Source organism: Myotis yumanensis, unplaced genomic scaffold (genome assembly GCF_028538775.1).
Source record: "Myotis yumanensis isolate MYYU_CA2020_CCGP unplaced genomic scaffold, mMyoYum1.0.hap1 SCAF_13, whole genome shotgun sequence".
Lineage (NCBI taxonomy): Eukaryota > Metazoa > Chordata > Mammalia > Chiroptera > Vespertilionidae > Myotis > Myotis yumanensis.
In genome coordinates, this window is record NW_027223764.1 from 27,945,029 (window position 1) to 27,965,096 (window position 20,068).

Consider the following 20,068-nt stretch of genomic DNA (forward strand, 5'->3'; position numbering starts at 1 on the left):
TCATTAGATTCCACATATGAACGAGATCATGTGATACTTATCTTTCTCTGACTGGCTTATTGCACTTAGCAGAATGCTCTCCAGGTCCATCCATGCTGTTGCAAATGGTAAGAGTTTCTTCTTTTTTACAGCCACATAGTATTTCACTGTGTAAATGCACCACAGTTTTTTTATCCCTTCATCTGCTGATTGACTCTTATTTCTCACACATCCTTCTAAACCCAATGAGAAATCCTTTGGCTGTACCTTTAAAATACATCCGTATTAGTCCACTTCACATCATCTCTGCTTCTAGCCTTCTAGTCCCAGTCTCTTGCTTGGATATTACAAAATGCTCCGAATTAGTCTCCCTGCTTTTAAACTTGCCTCTTGGCAGTATGTGTTCCTCATCAAGTCTAGGTGATAAATAGTAAAGGAAGCTTTCTAAAGAACAGATTGTACCACTGCTCTGCTCAAAATTCTCCAATGACTTCCCGTCTCTCATTTGGAGTCAACCTAAAGTTCTGACCTTGATCTGTAAGGCCTTCCTGACCTCCATGTCCTGCACCTCCAGGGCACACACCTTGACCACATTTCCAATGGCTCCTTCTCTTGCCCTCTCTGCTTACGTTAACCTAGGCATCTCTTCTTCCTTCAAACCACCAAGCACACTCTTATCTGAGGACCTTGATGTGTTATTCCCTTTTCCTGGGATGCTTTTTCCCAGGTATAAGCATGACGTATGCTTTCTTCTCACTTTCCTCCGGTATCTACTGAGGTATTTCCCCATCAGAGAGGACCTCTTGATTATACTATGTAAAACAACCTCCTCTCACCTCTTATTTTGCTTTATTCTTCCTTTTAACACTTATAACCTAGGAAATTATATTTCATTTTATTTTTTGTTTGTTTTTCTCCATTTAGAATGGAAGCGTCATGAAGGAAAGGACTTTTGTTCACTACTCTATCATCAAAACCTAACAGAGTGCCTGGCCAATAGTAGGCAATGGATATTACTGCCTGACCGTTATAGTCAAGATTCTGGTGTTCAGAAGGAGCAAAACCAGGTAGAAGAGCCTTGGAGCCCAATTAGCTAATAAACCTCAGCTGGCAACTCTGGAGCTCCAGTCAGTGGGAAGAAGAGGGAACCTGGGCAGGAACCCTCTAACCCCAGTTTCCCCCACAGTTCCCTGTCTATATCCTGCCTGCCTGCAACAGTGTGTTTCCTCCCAGACACTGTACCACTGCTCCCTGCCTTACACCCACCTGCTCTTTCCCTGGGAGTTCCAGAGTAGACTCTGTTATGGCCTAAAGAAAACCAGGGACTTGCCCTAGGATGGTGTCTGCTATTCTAATCAATTCACCAATAACTGGAAAAGTGACACTAGCTTTCTTGAGAAATTCTAGGCTTCTGTGCTTTCTGCAAGTGACATCAGTGGAATGACATGGAATTCAAAGAATTGATCAAATATTAACAGTCTTTGGGCCCGGCCGGCGTGGCTCAGTGGTTGAGCATCGACCCATGAACCAGGAGGTCACAGTTTGATTCCTGATCAGGGCACATGCCCGGGTTATGGGCTTGATCCCTAATGTGGAGCGTGCAGAAGCAGCCAGTCAATGATTCTCTCTCATCACTGATATTTCTAACTTTCTCCCTCTCCCTTTCTCTCTGAAACCAATAAAAATATATTAAGAAAACAAACTGTCTTTGCATTCTTTTCCCTGCCTTTGGTACCTGCTAATCTGGGCCCAAAGGGTTACAAGTTTGAACTTTCCCTCTAGGGCAGTGGTTCTCAACCTTCTGGCCCTTTAAATACAGTTCCTCATGTTGTGACCCAACCATAAAATTATTTTCGTTGCTACTTCATGACTGTAATGTTGCTGCTGTTATGAATCGTAATGTAAATATCTGATATGCAGGATGGTCTTAGGCGACCCCTGTGAAAGGGTTGTTCGACCGCCAAAGGGGTCGCGACCCACAGGTTGAGAACCGCTGCTCTAGGACCTCTAGTAATCATTTGTTTTAATACTGTGATATCGTGTAATACTGCAATACTGCAGGGATTGATGTTTGATTTTTGCCGCAGAAGGATACCAGCAAAAATGTAAACACTCTTATTTGCTTCCCCCAAACTACCAAGATGACCATGTGTGATCAATTATCTTTGTCGAGTTACAGCCTTTCTAGAAAATCAGGGGCATGCCCTCTCCCGGGCTTAACTCATTCATCCAAAATGGTCCTCACAGCTCACTGCTGCTTTGTCCTGCCAAGTCTCCTCTCAGCGGTGTGGCGCTGATGTGGTGGAGAAAGAATTTCACATTTTCCAAATCAGAGAGGAGAAGCAGGTCTGTGGAAGGAAATAAATGAACCAGGTCCATGTAAGAAGCAGGCTGTGTCCGTGCAAGTGCAAAATGATGGACTTCAGGTGTGACCTTCCAAGGCTGGTGCAGGGGTTCGCCCAGGAGCAGGCTCAGCTGGAGCGCGTCCTGCCCCGTGAGTGAGTCAGCAGGCAATTAGGTAAGTTGGCAAGCTTTTGGCTTCCTTGGCTAGAGCCTCCAGCCTCCAGGAGTTAACCTGCAGCACTGCTCGGAGGAGCAGGGGCCGAGCGAGGATCCAAAAGTGTCGGGCGCCCTGGCTAGCCGGAGGAACGACAGGCGGTTTTATGAGCAGCTGCGGCAGCAGGCCTGGGTACGTAGCTCTGCTTTGATTGCTAGTGTTCTGTTTTCTCCCGAGAGAACAAAGCAAGGGCTGTTCGTGTTTGCAAACAAGATCCCCCGCCCCGCCCAGACACCGAGAAGGAGCCGATGTGTATTAGCCTGCTGTTGATGATGAAAATAAGGACTAAGGATGGAGGGGGGAGTAGATTCTTCATAGTCATTCCTGTTTCTGATGGCAAGGGCAGGTTTTCTTAATTCTGTCTGGACTCCAGTGCTGTATGTCAGGTCGTTTGAATGTCACGGTTACAGTGGAATCCAAGAGGTATATTTTGGCTGCTCTTTCTGGCAATCTGCACATCTATGTTCAGAGAGACAGATTTGCTTCACAGCGTTGTTTGCTGAGTTGGTGAGGTCAAGTGGCAGAAATCCATTTTCCTGGCTTGTTTTGGAAAGCAAGAGTCATCTGAGGCTTAAAGAGAAAATGTCTCCAAATTTACCACATGTCTGAGTAAACACAGCAGCATCGTGGATCTAGTCTTTTTTCTTTCTGACAACTCGATGGCCTTAGTCTCAGGTGTAGGCAGCGTGACCTGAAATGACCTCTAGCATCCCAGTTCTGGTTTTGAGTCTACTTGCCCGGATCACACGGGCCTTCCCTGCACTTGTGATAGCTGTCACTACTGACTGATTAAAAAATATCTGAGATGCAGAGGAGAGGAGAACTACCTGCAAAGACTTGGATCTGCTGCAGTTCCCAGGACAGTGGGACTTCAGTCAGGTTTGTCTGGGTCTCAGTCCTTCTCCACTCCGGCGCTGCAGCATTCTCCACGCAGCTAACGGACCCCGAGGACATTTCCCCGGGTAGCACTCCTGCAGATTTAAAATATGGAATGCAACTTAACAAGTGACTGCTTCCCAGCTCAGTGATCAAAACTGGTCTGAAACTGGCTTGGAATCACCCGGACTATTTCCTTCCCAATGACCATAGCTTCTCTTAGGTTCGCCCAAATTTCTACCCAATGGGAGACTTCGTTTTGTAAATAAGTTTCTCTTTGTAAAACAAAACAAAGTTGGTCCGACGGTTGTGGGTTATTGTTAAGCTGATTAACATTGAAAAACAAAACAAAACAAAAAACAAGCACTACCTTAAAACTTGGCAGGTTTACCTTAAAACTTGGACAGGTTCACGAATACCTTCATAATATTAATATCTTCCCATTTAATACTTCCTTCAAACCCCTCTCCCTGGAGTCATAGAGTTTTTTCAGAATCAAGGGAAGGTGGTGAGAATCAGGAATTTGGGGCTTGGGCTCTGAAGGCAGAGGGTTGGTGAGCAGAGCCTGAACAGGTGCCGCAGTAGTGGTCAGGGGGCCAGAGGGGGAACAGCGAGCCCCTGAGAAGGGGGCAGCTGGGATGTGAGGGCAGGACCTAGAAGGCATTGTATGCGGCGGTGCAGGTGAAGGTGCCCGCAGACTGCCAGGGCACATGGCATAGCTAGCATCGCAGGGAATTAATTTTCAGCCCCTCAACTTTAATTTGAACTGCTTTCCAACACTTTACTTTGCACGAGAACTCATCTGAGTTCTGCTTCAGGAAGGAAAGACAAACTTCTCACTGAGCTGGGCACGCCGTGTCACATGGCGCGTAGAGATCTCCTGGCCACATGCAAAGGGCCGAGCTCAGAACACAGTGCTCCGGAGGGAGAGCCAGGCAAACGGAGAGGGACCACGTCTCACTTCACCTCGGCTTCCCACACCTGCCAAGGGCTCTGAGTCTTGTCCATCTGCCTTCGAACTACCACGGAGTGAGAGCTTATCATGAGGTCAGGGTGTGTGTGGGAATATACTTATTGGGAAGAAAAGGAAGTAGATATTTTCTAACAGTAATTCTGATTGGGCGGCCTGATTTGATAAGTTTGATTTGGTGTGGATATTTTCTGTAAATTTAACATGCCGATTTTGCTGTTCAAAGTTTTGCCCAAAACGTATTTAAAATACATACAAAGAATTAGATGCTACAACTTTTGCAAGTATTTAAGCATAAAAGAGCTTTTTTTTTTTTTAAATATATTTTATTGATTTTTTACAGAGAGGAAGGGAGAGAGATAGAGAGTTAGAAACATTGATGAGAGAGAAACATCAGTCAGCTGCCTCCTGCACATCTCCTACTGGGGATTGTGCCTGCAACCCAGGTACATGCCCTTGACCGGAATCGAACCTGGGACCTTTCAGTCCGCAAGCCGATGCTCTATCCACTGAGCCAAACCGGTTTTGGCTAAAAGAGCTTTAAAAAAAATATTTTTTATTGGTTTCAGAGAGAAATGGAGAGGGAGAGATAGGTACATCAATGGAGAGAGAGAATCACTGATCAGCTGCCTGCTGCACGGCCCCCACTGGGGATTGAGCCCGCAACCCCGGGCATGTGCCCTTGACTGGAATCAAACCCCAGACCCTTCAGTCTGCAGGCCAACGCTCTATCCACAGAGCCAAACCAGCTAGGAGACATATAAAAGCTTTTGACGTCATCTTTTAAAATGTGCAAGAGAGCCTGACGGTTTGGCTCAGTGGATAGAGCATCGGCCTGCGGACTGAAGGGTCCCAGGTTCGATTCCAGTTAAGGGCATGTACCTTGGTTGCGGGCACATCCCCAGTGGGGGGTGTGCAGGAGGCAGCTGATCGATGTTTCTCTCTCATCGATGTTTCTAACTCTCTATCCCTCTTCCTTCCTCTTTGTAAAAAATCAATAAAACATATTTTTAAAAAATAAAATAAAATGTGCAAGAGAGTAGAACATTCTTTTAGGGGTTCCATGAGCAAAAGCTTATGAAGACCACTAGCATGGATTAGCCTCAAGGTGAGGTGTCTGGCAGCAAGGCCTCTGCCCTCAGACTGCCCAGCATCTGCTGCTGGCCTTGTGCCTTCTGCAGGCTTCCTATTTCCCCACAACTTCAGGGTCCTGCAGGTCCCACTGTGAACCAGCCGGCGGATCTCTCTGATGCATTCAGTACTTGCCTAGTCGCCTAATCACCAGAAGGCAGGGTGTGCAGTGGCAAAGTTTTCATAAGGCAAGGGTCAAAGAGGAGTGTTTATTCACTGAAGTACTCAGCAAGCTTTCTTTTCCCTAAACCACTCATTGCTTTATTCATTCAACAAACACCCATCCATCTCCTCTTGTGCTGGGCAAAATCATGAAGAAATTGTCTCGCCTCTTGTGGTCACTGGGGGTAGTAATTCAATGTGATTGGCGCTATAATTCCAGGCAGGAACCGGGTTCTGGGCAAGCATACTGCAGGATGCAATGGATGCGGGAATCAAAGGGTCACAAGGGCAGAGAAGAGGCAGCAGAGAGGAGGTAGCTTTTGGGCTGAAATGCTGACATGTGGGTACATGTTCTTCTTCTTTTTTAATATAATAGGGAGAGGAAGGGAGAGGGAGCGAGAGATAGAAACATCAATGATGAGAGAGAATCATTGATCCGGCTGCTTCCTGCACTCCCCTGACTGGGGATTGAGCCTGCAACCTGGGCATGTGCCCTGATCCAGAATCGAGCCATGACCTCCTGGTTCATAGGTTGACGCTCATCCACACAGCCACACCAGCTGGGCAGTGAGTATGTATGTGTTCTTCAGAGGAAAGAAGGGAAAGGGTATCCAGGCAGAGGAAGAAGTTGAGGAAAGGTCTAGAATGGAAAAGAACAGAGCTGGCTGTGGGGAGAGCCTTGGGGCTGCTCTCCTGGAGCTGTGGTGGGGGGAGGCAAGGCAGAATGGTGGGGTGGGCATGCTCTCTGGACACCTTTGTGACAGGAGGAGGAGAGCAGGTTGGCGTGCTTTCCTAACCGGGACTGAGTTTTTGTCCCCAGCCTGGGCCTACCTCTCTTCGATCCTAGCAAGGCCACTGCTTCCCAGCCCTGGCCTCTCTGCCTCACAGGGGAAATGTGGTCTTGGAAGTCCTGCCTTGTGGGCACAAGCTGGGGAGGGGCTCTCTGCGAGGACCCAGTCCCCGGAAGCTGAGGGACAAGGGCCACCCTGTCTCGTTCCCTCCATCATCAGGCATATTGTGATCACCTATCATATGTCAAGGCCATGTGATCGCTGCAGTTGGAATCCAAAGATGCGAGTTCAAATCCTATGTCTGCAGCTTATTAGCCCTGTGGACTTCCTTGAGCCTCAGTAGCTTCATTTGTAAAATCAGGATCCTGTGTGCAAACCTCGGGGGTGGCTGGTGATACTGAGAGGAATAGAAGGGGACTCAAACGCCACATTGACTTGCAGTGAGAGACACAACCATTAAATAGAATTACCAGCATAGAAGAGTGTGTCAAGGCTAAGAGGAAGAAATAGGGTAAGCCGCAAACTCAGGGGGAATCACTGTTCTGACCATTGACATCTTTTCAGCATTCTGCAAGTTACCCAGCAATGTCACATACTTCTGCTCTGTTGCCTCCACAGTTCTGTGCAGTAGATTCGTGTAGAAGGGTGAGGACAGGCGTGTCCCCATCCAATCATCTTTTCCAAAAGAAACAGTTGTGCTGTGAAGGATACCCAGAAGCCTTGCCTCAGGGCTTAAAGCAGAGCTGCCAGGAGCTGGCTCTGAAGGCTCTTCCGAGTAGGCACCTCTCCAAAGCCTTTCTGTGGTGAGAGCTTTGCCAGTCTCCTCATCGTCCCCTCGGAGAGTCTGCTTCTTTGCCAAGAGGCAAGGTCATGTCAACAGTAGGTGAGAAACACAGAGATCAGATCAAATCTCTAGCGCACATTCACTGTGAGAGGGAGGAAAAGAACCAAACTAATTTGGATCACGTCCTGGAGCAGGCACTGGAAGTCCTCCTAGCATCAGGGTTGAATGGGTTCGCTTGGGGAAAAAAAGGTAATCAAATCTTTGAGATGACCAGTTATCCATCCCCAGGATCAAGACTCCAAAACAGGCCCTAGTCAGTTTGCTCAGTGCATTGGCCCACAGACTGAAGGGTCTCAGGTTCGATTCTGGTCAAGGGCTCATACCTCGGTTGCAGGTTCAATCCCTGGTGCATGAGGCAGGCAAGCAATCAACGTGTCTCTCTCAGATGAATCTCTCTCTCTCTCTCCCTCCCTCCCTCCCTCCCTCCCTCTCTCTCTCCCTCTCTCTTTCTCTCTTCCCCACCCTCCCTCACTCCCCCTTTCTTCCACTCTCTCTAAAAATCAATGGGAAAATATCCTCAGGTGATGATTAACAAACAAACAAGACTCCAAAACAGGAGGATAAGAGTCAACCCATATCATTAACATTAAATTGGAGGTCACCCTAAAGAGATGGAACCCTGACACCCAGGCTCCCTGCAGTAAGGGACACTTTGGCTGTGGCTCTAAGTTGTGCTATCTAGCTATCCTCCCATTCAGCATGAGGGAATTTGTCCCACATTTCCCCCAAAAGGTGGGGCCCCACGGTTCATGAGGCTTTCCTCATACCTTACTGAGAACAGCGTCAGCGCCAGTAAGATATTTGAAAAGAAGGAAAGAAGGTCATCAGGGGTTAGTCATCCCCAGACTGCAGTGGCTAGTGACTCCACAAGAGGGCAGTGCAGAGAACGGCACTGGTGACTTGGAAGGAGAATTTCAATGTCTGCTCAGGAAGGTAACCTGAGCTTCTTGGGATTCTGCCAAGAAAGGAGGTCCCTAAAGGGCCTCAGAGAATCTCCTGGGACTGTTTTCAACATTGTTTTCATTGCACCCACATTTCCTGATTGCTCTTGCAGGCTACCCTGGGCTGGGAAGAGCAAGTGGCGTAAAGAAAACCCTCAAAATTGATTTATGATACAAAACAAAGTAATGTGTACCATCTAGATAGGGTTTCAACAGTCACCTGAAGGATCCAGCCTCAATTCTTGCTCCACATTGTCTCCAGGGACAGGACTGACATCTGAGACTATACTTGAGACTAAACTTGGTGGCTTAGGAGGTGGTTTGTGCAGTGACAATTGTGTGTTGAAGAAAGTTCCTATCAGTTCATTGGAACCAATTGTACACAGATCTTCCCAACTTTACTTTCAGTGACTGCCTATGGTAGCCTGAAATCAGCCATGGTAAGAGTAGTTACACCACAGAAATTGGCAAATGTGACACGCAAGAGCTTTTTATTCCTGGAGATTCAGCTGTTAAAGATTTAGCCACACACCACTGCCAATACTTGCTGCAGAAAAGTCTTTGATAAAGAAACCATGTTCTGGGTAGGATATTAGGAGAAAAAATAGCCTTAGGAAGAAACTATTTTGTCTTGTGGTAGAACATTACAATAGACCCAGGATCAGGTTTACTTGGCAGAACAAATCTAGAGGCTGCAAATGGGGAGGACTCCAGCCAGGTCTCCTTTTAAGGCCAGGCCATACTTTCCTAAATGGCCAGATCCCTGTATAATGCTAATTTAACCCCAGAGCCCTATCTTTATGTTACTGTATTAATAAAAGGAAGAATTCATAAATAAGTCTTTGGAGCTGAAGTGAAAGAATGCTCTACTTCTAAAATGCCTTGTTGGGTTGGTAGAAGAAGAAACAAGAAATTGGCATATGCACACGTGGAAGATCGTTTGTTGAAGTCCATCTTCCTAACTTCATATATGAGGAGATTGTGTAAGACTGACATCTCACAGCAGATTAACATTATGGCTAGCATTACCTTATGTCCTCTCAAAGAATGGGGAAGTCTCTAAGAATTCCCATCATAGAAGTCATTCATTCATAAGCAGGTTCTTGAAGTTTCTCATCTACTTATGCTAAGCGGAAGGAAATTTTTCTTTTTGAAAATGTGAGAACTCCCCATGCATTATATTAATGTATAAGGGGAATTAATCATTAGCATTTGAAAGAGGGCCTATACAAAAAAGAGTAAGGGTAATTGTGAAGCAATCATATTTAATAATTGAGTGCATTGTACCATGTATTTCTCAATCCTCACAACAACTTTAAGATGTGAATACTATTACTCTTTCCATTTTACAGATGAGTAAATAGGTGCATAGAGAAGTTAAGTGACATCCTCAGGTTAGGGCAGTGTTGGGATTTGAACTCAAGGATATGTTAATCCGGAACCCATACTCTAAGTTATAATTCTTTATTACATCCCTGCAATGGAAATTTAGCTCCTCTCCAATGAACCTGGGTTCCCACTTTTGTTGGGTGAAAAATGATCTCAAGGTAGAGGTAGCAAGAGCATGGGTTTCATAATTAGATCAAGTTTTTCAGGTATTTCATTAACTCTGAGCTTCACACAGAGCAGACGTTGGGAGGTGGAGTAGGAAACTTCAGGTTTCAACTTGTGCGGTTCTGACCCATATGCAACGCAGGAGTCATTTCTCCCTAGGGTTTCTTATGCAAAACACACACACACACACACACACACACACCACAAAACAAAACACCACACAAACAAACAAAACTCTTTGCCAATCACTTTTTCACCTTGTTTCCTATTCTGGGTTTTGCCAAGAATTTTGAACGATATTGCATTTTTAGGGGAAACAGGAGTTTCTCTCCCATATGCAGTCTTTTCAGTGTTGCTGGAATCTTGGCAGAAATGCTATGTGAGGTTTTTGTTTTAGCTTCAGCCCTCATTCCAATGCTTTTAGGCCTGGTGTTTATACCCAACACTCAAGCTGAATCCATTTCTTCTAACCTTTACAATTGGTTTGTTTTCCCAAGTTTCCTTTTTCTTGCTTATTGGTACCACAGTTCCCTCCAATCTTAAAAAAGCTGGAATGATATTTGGTTTTCTCCTCTTCTTCAGCTCCCAACTGAACCCGTGTCAAACCCCATACTTCACTCACACTTCTCAAGTGTTCCCTGTTTTCATTTCTACAAGCCACGTTGGCTCTGCTTCCCTCCCCAATGGGCTCTCACCTCTTAAATGGTTGCCTGTCTCTAGCCTCAGGGCAGCCTTTAGGTTCCCATTTGCCTGTCAACTCCACCTTCTTCTGTACCAGTAGAACACTAGTTAGGAAGAATTCAGAGGCTGTATCTGAGATTCCCTAGAAAAAGTCCCTGGATTGATTAGTGATGCCTGCCATGGCCAGGGGATAAAAAAGAAACATTCTCTTTCAGCCTCTCTCTGTTGCATTTTTTTCTCACTTTTGTCAGATGTATGTTTGCAAAATCACCTCAATGTATGTATTTATTGTACTCAGAAACATTCTGGGGCTCTTTACTGCCTTCCTTAGGTTAAAATTCATCAGCCTGGCATTTGAGAACCTAACTTATCTTCTCAGCTGCTTCTTTCATTGCTACCCTAGGAAAACTTACGTTCGTGATTCTCAAACTCAGTGTCACAATGGGCGGGAGAGGGTGAGGTAATGACCAGAGGTCTGATGAGCTTATGTAACACCATGTGCTGTCTCAGCTCTGGCATCATCAGGATATGAATGTGGGAGAGCGTCACATATGAACATCATCTTTTAGGAGGTCAAGATCAAAATTGATGAAGCACTGCTGCCCTCAGTTCTGCCAAACCTCACAAACAAACAAAACTCTTTGCCAACCACTAGAGGCCTGGTGCATGGATTCATGCACAAGTGGGTTCCCTCTGTCTGGCCTATGGGATCAGCCTGAAACCATCTCTCCAACATCCCCCGAGGATTTCTTCCTCTCTGGTTCTGGGTGCATCACCAGAAAACCACAGCTGCCAAGTCACCACAGCTCAGCAGCTCCTGCATTGAGTGTTTGCCCCCTGGTGGTCAGTGCGCATCATAGCTACTGACCGGTATGCCAGTTGGCAAGTCACTTAGGCTTTTATATATCTAGTAGATAGTTTGGGCTTCCCTTCCCCTGTACTTAATACTGAGACTTCCACCCTTATATCTCTACATGCAAAATCGTTTTGTTCTTCAAAGTTCAGCTTGCATTCTACTTCCTTCATGAAGCTTTCTCTCATTTTTCAAACTAAATATGTTATCTCCTTCTTCTGAGCCCCCAGAGCATTTTATTTAGGATGCTTATATTCAACCTTGCATTATATTCTATGTTTATTTGGCACCTGTCTTATATTCCTCACATAAGAGAGAAAGCTTTTTTACTCTTTAATCTTTCTATTTCTGGGCTGCATACATGGTAGGTCCTTCACAATCTGGCTTCTTCTGACCACACTTGTCATGTCTTTCCTTAGTTCCCCCTTGGCCTTCTCTGTTCCTTTCATACCAAACAATGGTGCCAACTCCATCTACTCTCTCTTACCTTCAGGCCTTTGCACGCGCGATTCTCCTCTGGTGAGAGAGATTGTCAAAATGGCCATAGTTCTCCACCCCTCCCTGAACCCACACCTCCTGCAATGTGACTTCCTCTCAAGAGGTGGGGACCATTCCTCCTCCCCTGAGTCTGGGCTGGCCCTGGGACTTGCTTCCACACAGTGCAGTGGAAGTTACTGTGTGCCAGGTCTGAGTCTAGACCTCTAAAAGGCTCGTATGTTTCCACTCATTCCCTTGGAAGGTTACCCAGCCCCCTGTGAACAGCCCTGGGCCAGCCTGCTGGAAAATGAGAGAACATGGGGAACAGAGACCAGCTCTCCCAGCAGAGGCCATGCTACACCAGCAGCTCCCAGCCAACCCCAACCACCCAGCAGCTCTCTGTGGATATACTCACAGGTCCCAGATCAGCAGAACTATCCAGCTGGGCCCAGCCAAATTGCCAGCCTACAGAATCATGAGCAAAACGAGTGGTTATTTTAAGCTATTAAGTTTTGAAATGGGGTGTTATGTTGCCAAAGCTAACTGACATATTAATTTAAGAGCTACCCTTCTGGTCTTAAATATTACTTATTTGGCAAAGCCATTTCTGACTCCCTTCAGGTCTGGGTTAGGGTTCCCTGTTACGTATCACAGAGGAATGAATAGTCCAGTATTATAATTATTTGTGAATTATCTCTGTCACACATTAAGATTTTGTTGTTGTTGTTAATCTTCACAGGAGGATATTTTTCCATTGATGTTTTTAGAGTGAGTGGAAGGGGAGGAAAGAGGTTGAGTGGTCGAGAGAGAGAGAGAGAGAGAGAGAGAGAAGGAGAGAGTAATGTTGATTGGTTGTCTCCCACATATGGCCCCACTGGGGTTGGGGGTGGAACCTGCAACCCAGGTATGTGCCCTTGACTGGGAATTGAACCCAAGACCCTTCACTGCAAGGTCTGATGCTCTAACCACTGAGAAATACTGGCCAGGGCTCGATTGTAAGGTTTTTTTGTGAAGGCAGAAATTTTGTCTTATGACCTGTATCCTTTAGGTGCAGCATAGTATCTACTACTCCACTGATGCTCAGAAAATATTTCTGAAGGAAGCAATGGATTAAAAGAAGAGGTTGCAACTTGTGGCCTGGACAGTTGGTCACACATAGTTTTGACCTAAATGATAAATAGATTTTTTAAAAAAAAATTTGTTTGCCTACATTTGAAAATCAAGACATTTTAGATAAATACCTATTTTTCTGACTTTCCATTAAAAAATGGAAAGAGTCATCAACATTGGGCCTTCATTTCCTCATGGCACCGAGTGGTGGCTGCCCCCTTCCGATTGGCACACACTGTCTGGCTGCTGCAGTCCTCACTGATCCCTATTGTCTCCTCGACACCCACTGTTCTTTGCCATCGCATCCGTGCGGTTGGTTCCGTCGCAGACATCTGCAGGTTCCACGCAGCTACTTACCTGCTGTAAAGCACCCCACATGTAGGAGAGGGGCTGACCAATGTACCCCACTTATTTACTTCTGTCTTCGATATGCGTGTGAGGGAGGCAGCCTGGGTAAGATTTTAAGCATTGCTCATGGTTTCATTTTTCTCCTCTGCAAATTGAGTTTGTTTTTTCTCCTTGCAAAGGGCTTTCAAGGATAATTTGGCTTATAACCTGCCTAAGCTGGAGAAAGACGGTTTTTGTTTGTTTGTTTGTTTGTTTTCAGCTCATAATTCAGTTTTTTTGTGGCAGAAACTGTGGTTTGGCCAGAAGTTTCCTCCCCCAGCAGAACTGGAAGGCTTGTCAAGAGCATCACGCCAGGTTTCAGATTTTTTTTTTGTTTTTTTTCCCTTTAGTGGTGTTATAAGGTCTACATAAATCCACAATGGGTAGCCTGTCACTTTCATGATGGATTGAAATAATATTTTTAGCAGTGTGAGGTGAGATTGGAGGGCCTTTTTTTTAAATGACTATTCATTCTACTTATAATGCTTATAATTCAATGATTGAGTCTCTGAAAAAAAGAAACCCCTCAGACAATTCATAATTCCAGGTTTTAAAAAGAAACTCACCAAGGTGGGCTGATGTTCGGCAGGAAGGCACTGGTACAGCCATGCCAGCTGTTTACCCTGGCATCTGTTCTAATTGGTCAGTGCTCAGGCTGAACCAGTAGCTACATCTTTTGAACATATCAACCCTGAAATTAATACATAGGCATGGAAAAAATGCTAGTCTTCAATCGTGCCTTTACCTTTGGACTAGTTTATGAGGCAGCAGGTGTAGCAACTTGGTGTAGCACAGCTCTCTGCCACCTGGTGGTATCAGTTCTCTTATGTAAATACCAATATAATTATCTAATTCAGAAGAGTCTTTATCTCTTACGGGGCATCCAAGGTTCAGCTGCCCGGAACATGAAAAGGCAGCTCAGCCTGTTTTCTCATTAGTGAAATGCATAAGCAGGCAGAACTTGGCTCTGACTAAATTAGTTGAGGCCTCATTATTCCTACACCTCCCAGATAATCATACCACTGACGGACGAGTTCAACCAAGATGGAGTCTGAAGTGAGCACAGTCTGTCTCTTGTAGCCACGGAAAGAAACAGAAACTCTATTTTTAGTAGTGGCTATTCTTCAATTGACGATGCGTAACAATGGGCTAGCAGACTTTAGCCTCCTTTTTTTTTTTTTTTAAAGCCTAGTTGGAGAATTAAAGTATTTATTCCATGCCTCTTTTTCATATCCTGCAATCATCCTTAAAAAAAATTAGCTTTTACCACAGAACTAATACATAATTATTACAGAAAAATTAAATAGGTAAAGTAAAATACAGACAATCAAATCCCCAAATCCCACCTCAAGGAAAACATGGTAGCATTTTGAAATGGATTAGTCTAGTTATCTTTGTCTCTATCTTCCTCTTCATATTTTTGACAGCTTTAAAAGTTGGAGTTCTTTCTTTTTAAACTCTGAACTTAAAAATAAAAAATCTTGGAGGAAAATTCTTTCAAATTATTTTACACATTCTTCTGCTGTCTTAGGGATTGTTAAAAACGACTCAAGTTGTCACTCTGACCACTGATTATTGTCATGAGTCATTTTCATGTGAGTCTCTTTAAGTTATAACTTTTGCTACTTGTGTACCTGCTTCATGTGAATAAAAAGTCACCAACTTCTCCATGGACTTGAGTCTCTCATGTGGTATAAAAAGCAGGGACTTTATTTAATAAGTTTCTGGGTTTTTAAATATTTATTTCTCATTTTTAACTATGTCTTAGAGTTGAGATTGCATAAAATGTGACCTCTGAATTAGAGAGATTTTAGTATATTTTGAAATTAATATAATTAATTAATTCCGTTTTCATCTTTCTGCATGTGGTTACCCAGAAATAAAAACCATTTGATTTGTGGAATTTATGGAACTGAAATAAATTTTAAAAGGAGATTTATAATTTAGCTAAGGAGTCACCTTTATTAGCTGGAGTTAATCAGGTGACTATGTTAATGAGGATGGGTGGGGGGCTTGCTGAGGTAATCAGAAATCCTCTCTAAATCTCAGTTGCTTAACACATAAGCATTTATTTCTTGTTTATGCAAAGTATACTCTGGTCTGATGACGCCCTGAGGTAGATTTCTTCGAAGTGGTGACTCAGGGATCTTGTCACGTATCATCTAGGACATGAAGTTATCAGGGTCAACACAGCAGAGGAAGAGATATCACAAAGAGCTCACACCCCCTCTCAAATGCCTCCACATTCAAATACTTCAGTCCCGGAATAACACATGTCACTGCACACACAGCCCATTGACCAGTAACTGCCAGGGAGCTGATGCCCTTCCTGTATGCCCACAAAGGAGCGGAGGACCAGATATGGATGAGCACTGCCAGTCTCCATCACAGTGACCTTGGGCAAGTAACTTCACTTTGTCTCTATGACAGAGGGGTCAAACTAGGTGATGTCGGAACAATCCTTACCTCTTCTCACAGTCCCTGACTCTCAGTATTTGATTTCTTCTTACTATGAGGGTTGTGTTTTTTACTACATTGTAGGCGTTATTTTATTGTTACTGTAAGGCTATCAGGCATATTCATACTAGTAAAGGGCAGATGCTGTGATGCATAGTGTAGCTGATGGTTAAGTGAGAGGCTTCTGAAGGCACAGGATCTGGTTTTGAATCCAGCTTGGTCTCCTACTGGCAGTATGATCGGTTCTTTGTTTTACTTCTCTCTGACTCACTTGTTTGCTTTTTTTTCTTTATTGATTAAGGTATTACATATGTGTCCTTATCCCCCCAATTGCCCTCCTCCCCCCGCTCATGCCCTCACCCCCCTGGTGTCTGTGTCCATTGGTTAGGCTTATATGCATGCATACAAGTCCTTTGGTTGATCTCACCCTCTTACCCCCACCCTCCCCTACCTTCCCTCTGAGGTTTGATGGTCTGATGGATGCTCCTCTGTCTTGTTTGCTTTTTAACTTAAAGGTAAAATGGGGATAGGAATAGTATCATCCTTAAATATCAAATGAGTGAATTCATATAATGTTAGCATAACAATGTCTGGAAGACACAAAAGAGTTCTATAAGTTTATTTGATTTTATTTTTTATTATTTTTAAAAAGATGGCTATCCTTTTTGCCCTGGCTTGATATGTGTCCGCACAGTAATAGCTCAATAAGTTGTTGTCTTTCATGTCTTGGTGTGATTAGCTAGCCCAACCCATGCGAGTCTCTTTAATCTACTGACACATTTAATGGAGTCACAAATAGTACCTGTAGGTGATTTGGGTCTTTGCCCAAGACCACCAACTTCTTTGTTCTTTGCCTCATCTGCTTTAGCCTAGATTCCATCCCTGCCTGACTTTGTCTTGGCTCCATATTTGAGTTGGATCCTGCCTTTGGCTCCTGCAAGCTTGGGATTCCTGCATGGTTTCCACCCATCATTGAGCTCTAGCTTTATTTAGCTCATGGATTTCCTAGGCTGGCCCTTCGATTCCTGGAGAATGCACCAACCTTGGGTGGTAACTCCATACTTTAACCTCAGTCCCTCAAGACCCAAAACCTGCTCAGCTTTTGGTTCACATCGAGGCTCAGTCCTGGCCTTCACACAGGGTACATTGGCTGTACCCTTTGAGTGTGGGCATTTCAGATGCCTCCTAACCCTTATCATCATCCCAAATCAATGACATGCCCAGGATGTTATGTGTTATCTCTTCAGGTGGATACATATGAGCAAGAATGTTTTTCTTTTCCTCCTGCATCTTAAGTGGATTGTCCTTGGGGACGAGTTGAACATATTGCAGCTGCAGAGAAGGTGAGAAATGCATGCATTTGCTCTCCAGCATGGGGATGGCCTGATCCTCTTCCCCTTTTGCTTTTTAGCTGGTCTAGTGAGGGATCCTCTGTGAATGGTTGCAAGTCACTTGCTCCAGGCACGGAAAAGAACAGTTCTCAGCAAGCACTGTTCTTCCTCAGGCTTGGTCCTGCCCAGTATAAGAAAGACAAATACTTTCATGTCAAGCTCCACTGAGGACATCCTGTCCCCTACTGGCCAGAGAGAACATCCAGTCAGGCCGGACTGTGATGCAAGCATGTTGCTTTCTGCTTCTCTTGGTCCTTTCTTTTCCAAGTTCTATCAATGGACAGGGTGGTACTTTTCCCACAGTGCCCAGTGCAGGTGGGAGATACTAAGCCTCTGAGATTTATGCAGAGGGGAAGAATTACATCAAACACTATTGTCACCCTGTCCCTGAAATAATGATAAATGAAGCTGCAGCCTGCTTTCCCCCAATCTGCCTTCGTCATCTTGTATGGCAAACAGGTCAAATTTGTCACTGCCAAATGCAATAAATTCTTGTCTATGGTTTTGGAAAAAGATAAATCATCAGAGAATAATCTCCAAATACTCTGCAAAGGTTCTGTAGCCCCACACTGGCACACTGGGTATCTAACAGTAGAGAATTAAGGAAGTTGTGCAAATCCAAATTTTTTAATCCTCACCTGAGGATGTGTTTTTATTAATGAGAGAGAAAGAGAGAGAGAGAGAGAGAGAGAGAGAGAGAGAGAGAGAGAGAGAAAGAGAGAGAGAGAGAAAGAGAGATGAGAGAAATTGATCAATTGCCTTCTGTACATGCCCCAAGTAGGGATTGAACCCTGCAATCTAGGTATGTGCCCTGATCAGGAATGGAACCCACAACATTTCGTGTACTGGACGATGCTCCAGCCAACTGAGCCACACTGGCCAGGGTTGTTAGTCTGCCCTTTTTTTGTTTTTTGTTTTTGTTTGCAATGAGGAAAATGAAGGTCACTGAGGAAAAAAGCCTCAATCTTCAGATTGCAAATTCCAGGCCTTCCAATAGCCTCAACGTCTCTCTTTATCAGTTTGCCCATTGTGTTGGAGGTAGGACTGGGATAAATTTGGGGAGAGAAACTGTAGCCCTTGAGTAGTCGATCTCTCCTGTCCTTGGAGGAAAGCAGAACATCAGGATTGCTGGGAACCTGGACTTTGTGAGTCCCCAGGGGGAGAAGAGCCCTGGTGTGCTCCTCTGTCCTGCGCCATCTTCCTGCCTTGCCTAGCCGGTCCAGGCCACTGTGGAGCTGAGCCCTCCCTTCACTTGGGCTCCCACCTGCAGTGAAGCACGGCGCCTCGTCACACCCCCAGGCTCGGCATAGCACAGGTGCAGAAGGGGGGTAACAAGAAACTCTCTCCAGCTTGGAACAGAAGGGACTCCCTTCTTTCATCTGTTGTTTATTTGTGGTTTGAGGTGAAGATTCAACTGAGGCCAGTGAAAAGATGATTCTATACATAGTCAACTGATGGTGGAACTGCTTTGGGGTTCCCAGGAATTTTCCAGTCCTGCACAAAACCCAGGAGGTGGTAATGTATCACCAGGGTAGCCCTTGTTGGCCCTAATGAAAATTTATTGTGCCAGACTGCTCATCACTTAGCTTTACAGATGTTCCCAGAGGCAGCGAGGGATACACAGTGCCCAGCCACCGGAAAGCATACCCTCCCCTAAAGGAGGTCCGCTGCCCACTTTGCTGAGGGGTCGCTTGGGTGCGTTCTTAGCTGGAGATAACAGGATCCACTCCAACTAGCTTAAGGAGAAAGAGGTTTATCGGTGGAAAGAGAACACTTGCAGACCCGTTGTGAAGGCCAAAGACAGGGAATCGAGGTTGAGCTTCTAGGAACAACTGCCCAATGTGAACTGGGGAACGGAGCTGCTAAGGGGTGGGCTGCCTTGTCACGGTCATGGAATAAGGAAGCAGCTGCGGCATCCAGAAGCAGCCACCACGCTGCCAGCAGAGTCCCGCTGCCGTGATCCAAACCAGTAACCTCCACGTCCCAGGCCCTGCCTCTCTTCCCAGTGGCTCAGTTCTGAATGGGAGTCTCACACTAGGGCTTGTGAAAGGCAGAACCTCAAACACGTCTGGGACTGTCGGCACATGGGGGTCCGCCTGTGCACCCTAGCTGGGTTTAAAAAGAGTGGAGAGTGAAGCTCTCTACAATACTTTCCACAGTGCTTTTAACCCACTCTCTCCCGTCCACTGGCATATTAAACAAAGCTTTTTTCCCCATCCATCTGTCCTTCCATCTGTCCATCATCTATCCACCTATATATCCATCCATCGATCAGAGTTTTGCACCTTTTTATTTTTATTGGTTTCAGAATGTATCGAAAAGATAAGGATTTTTTTTAAAAAGTCTAATAAAATATCATTATTACACTAATATTTAAAGCAGTAACCCCTAAATATCATCAAATATCTAGTTGGTGTTCAAATTTTCCCAATTGTCTCATAATTTTAAAAACAGTTTGTTTGAATCAAGTTCCAGATAATGGTGGTTTAGTGCTTACAACATGCAGTTGATTGATGTTTCTTCAGCTTCTTTTAATCTGTAGCTTCCTGGCCCCTCTTCCCCCCTCCCCCCCGCCTTGTTCTCCCCTCCAGTCTTTCTCCTCCTCCTGTTTTCCTTCTCTCTCTCTCTCCCTCCTCTTCCCCCTGCCCTCCCCCTTCTCCACTTTCTGCTCTTTCTCTCCCTCTCCACTTCCAATGTATTTGTTAAAGGACCTGGGTCACTTGTCTTAGAGAGTCTCTCACAGTCTGGGTTTTGCTTCCTGTGTCTCCGCATTATCCTCTGACGTATTCCCCCATATTTTGTATTTCCTATAAAGAGGCACTTAGAGCTAGAGACTGATTTCATTTGGGTTTAATCAGAATACTTGAGAGGTTTGTGTGCACCACTCAGAGGCTTGCGATACCTGCT

General features: G+C 45.0%; 1 protein-coding gene across 5 annotated transcripts in view; it reads left to right on the plus strand.

The window, feature by feature from the left end:
- Positions 1-2,479: 2,479 nt before the first annotated feature.
- Positions 2,480-20,068, plus strand: part of ASAH2 (N-acylsphingosine amidohydrolase 2) — an 81,561-nt gene continuing 63,972 nt past the window's right edge. For 2 of the 5 annotated variants that reach the window (XM_070432776.1, XM_070432772.1), the window contains exon 1: positions 17,052-17,113. The gene's annotated coding sequence lies outside the window, so the exon portion shown is untranslated. Of the gene's footprint in view, positions 2,498-2,652; positions 2,669-17,051; positions 17,114-20,068 lie in introns of those variants that run through there. The other 3 variants (XM_070432774.1, XM_070432775.1, XM_070432777.1) reach the window with 3 other exon arrangements.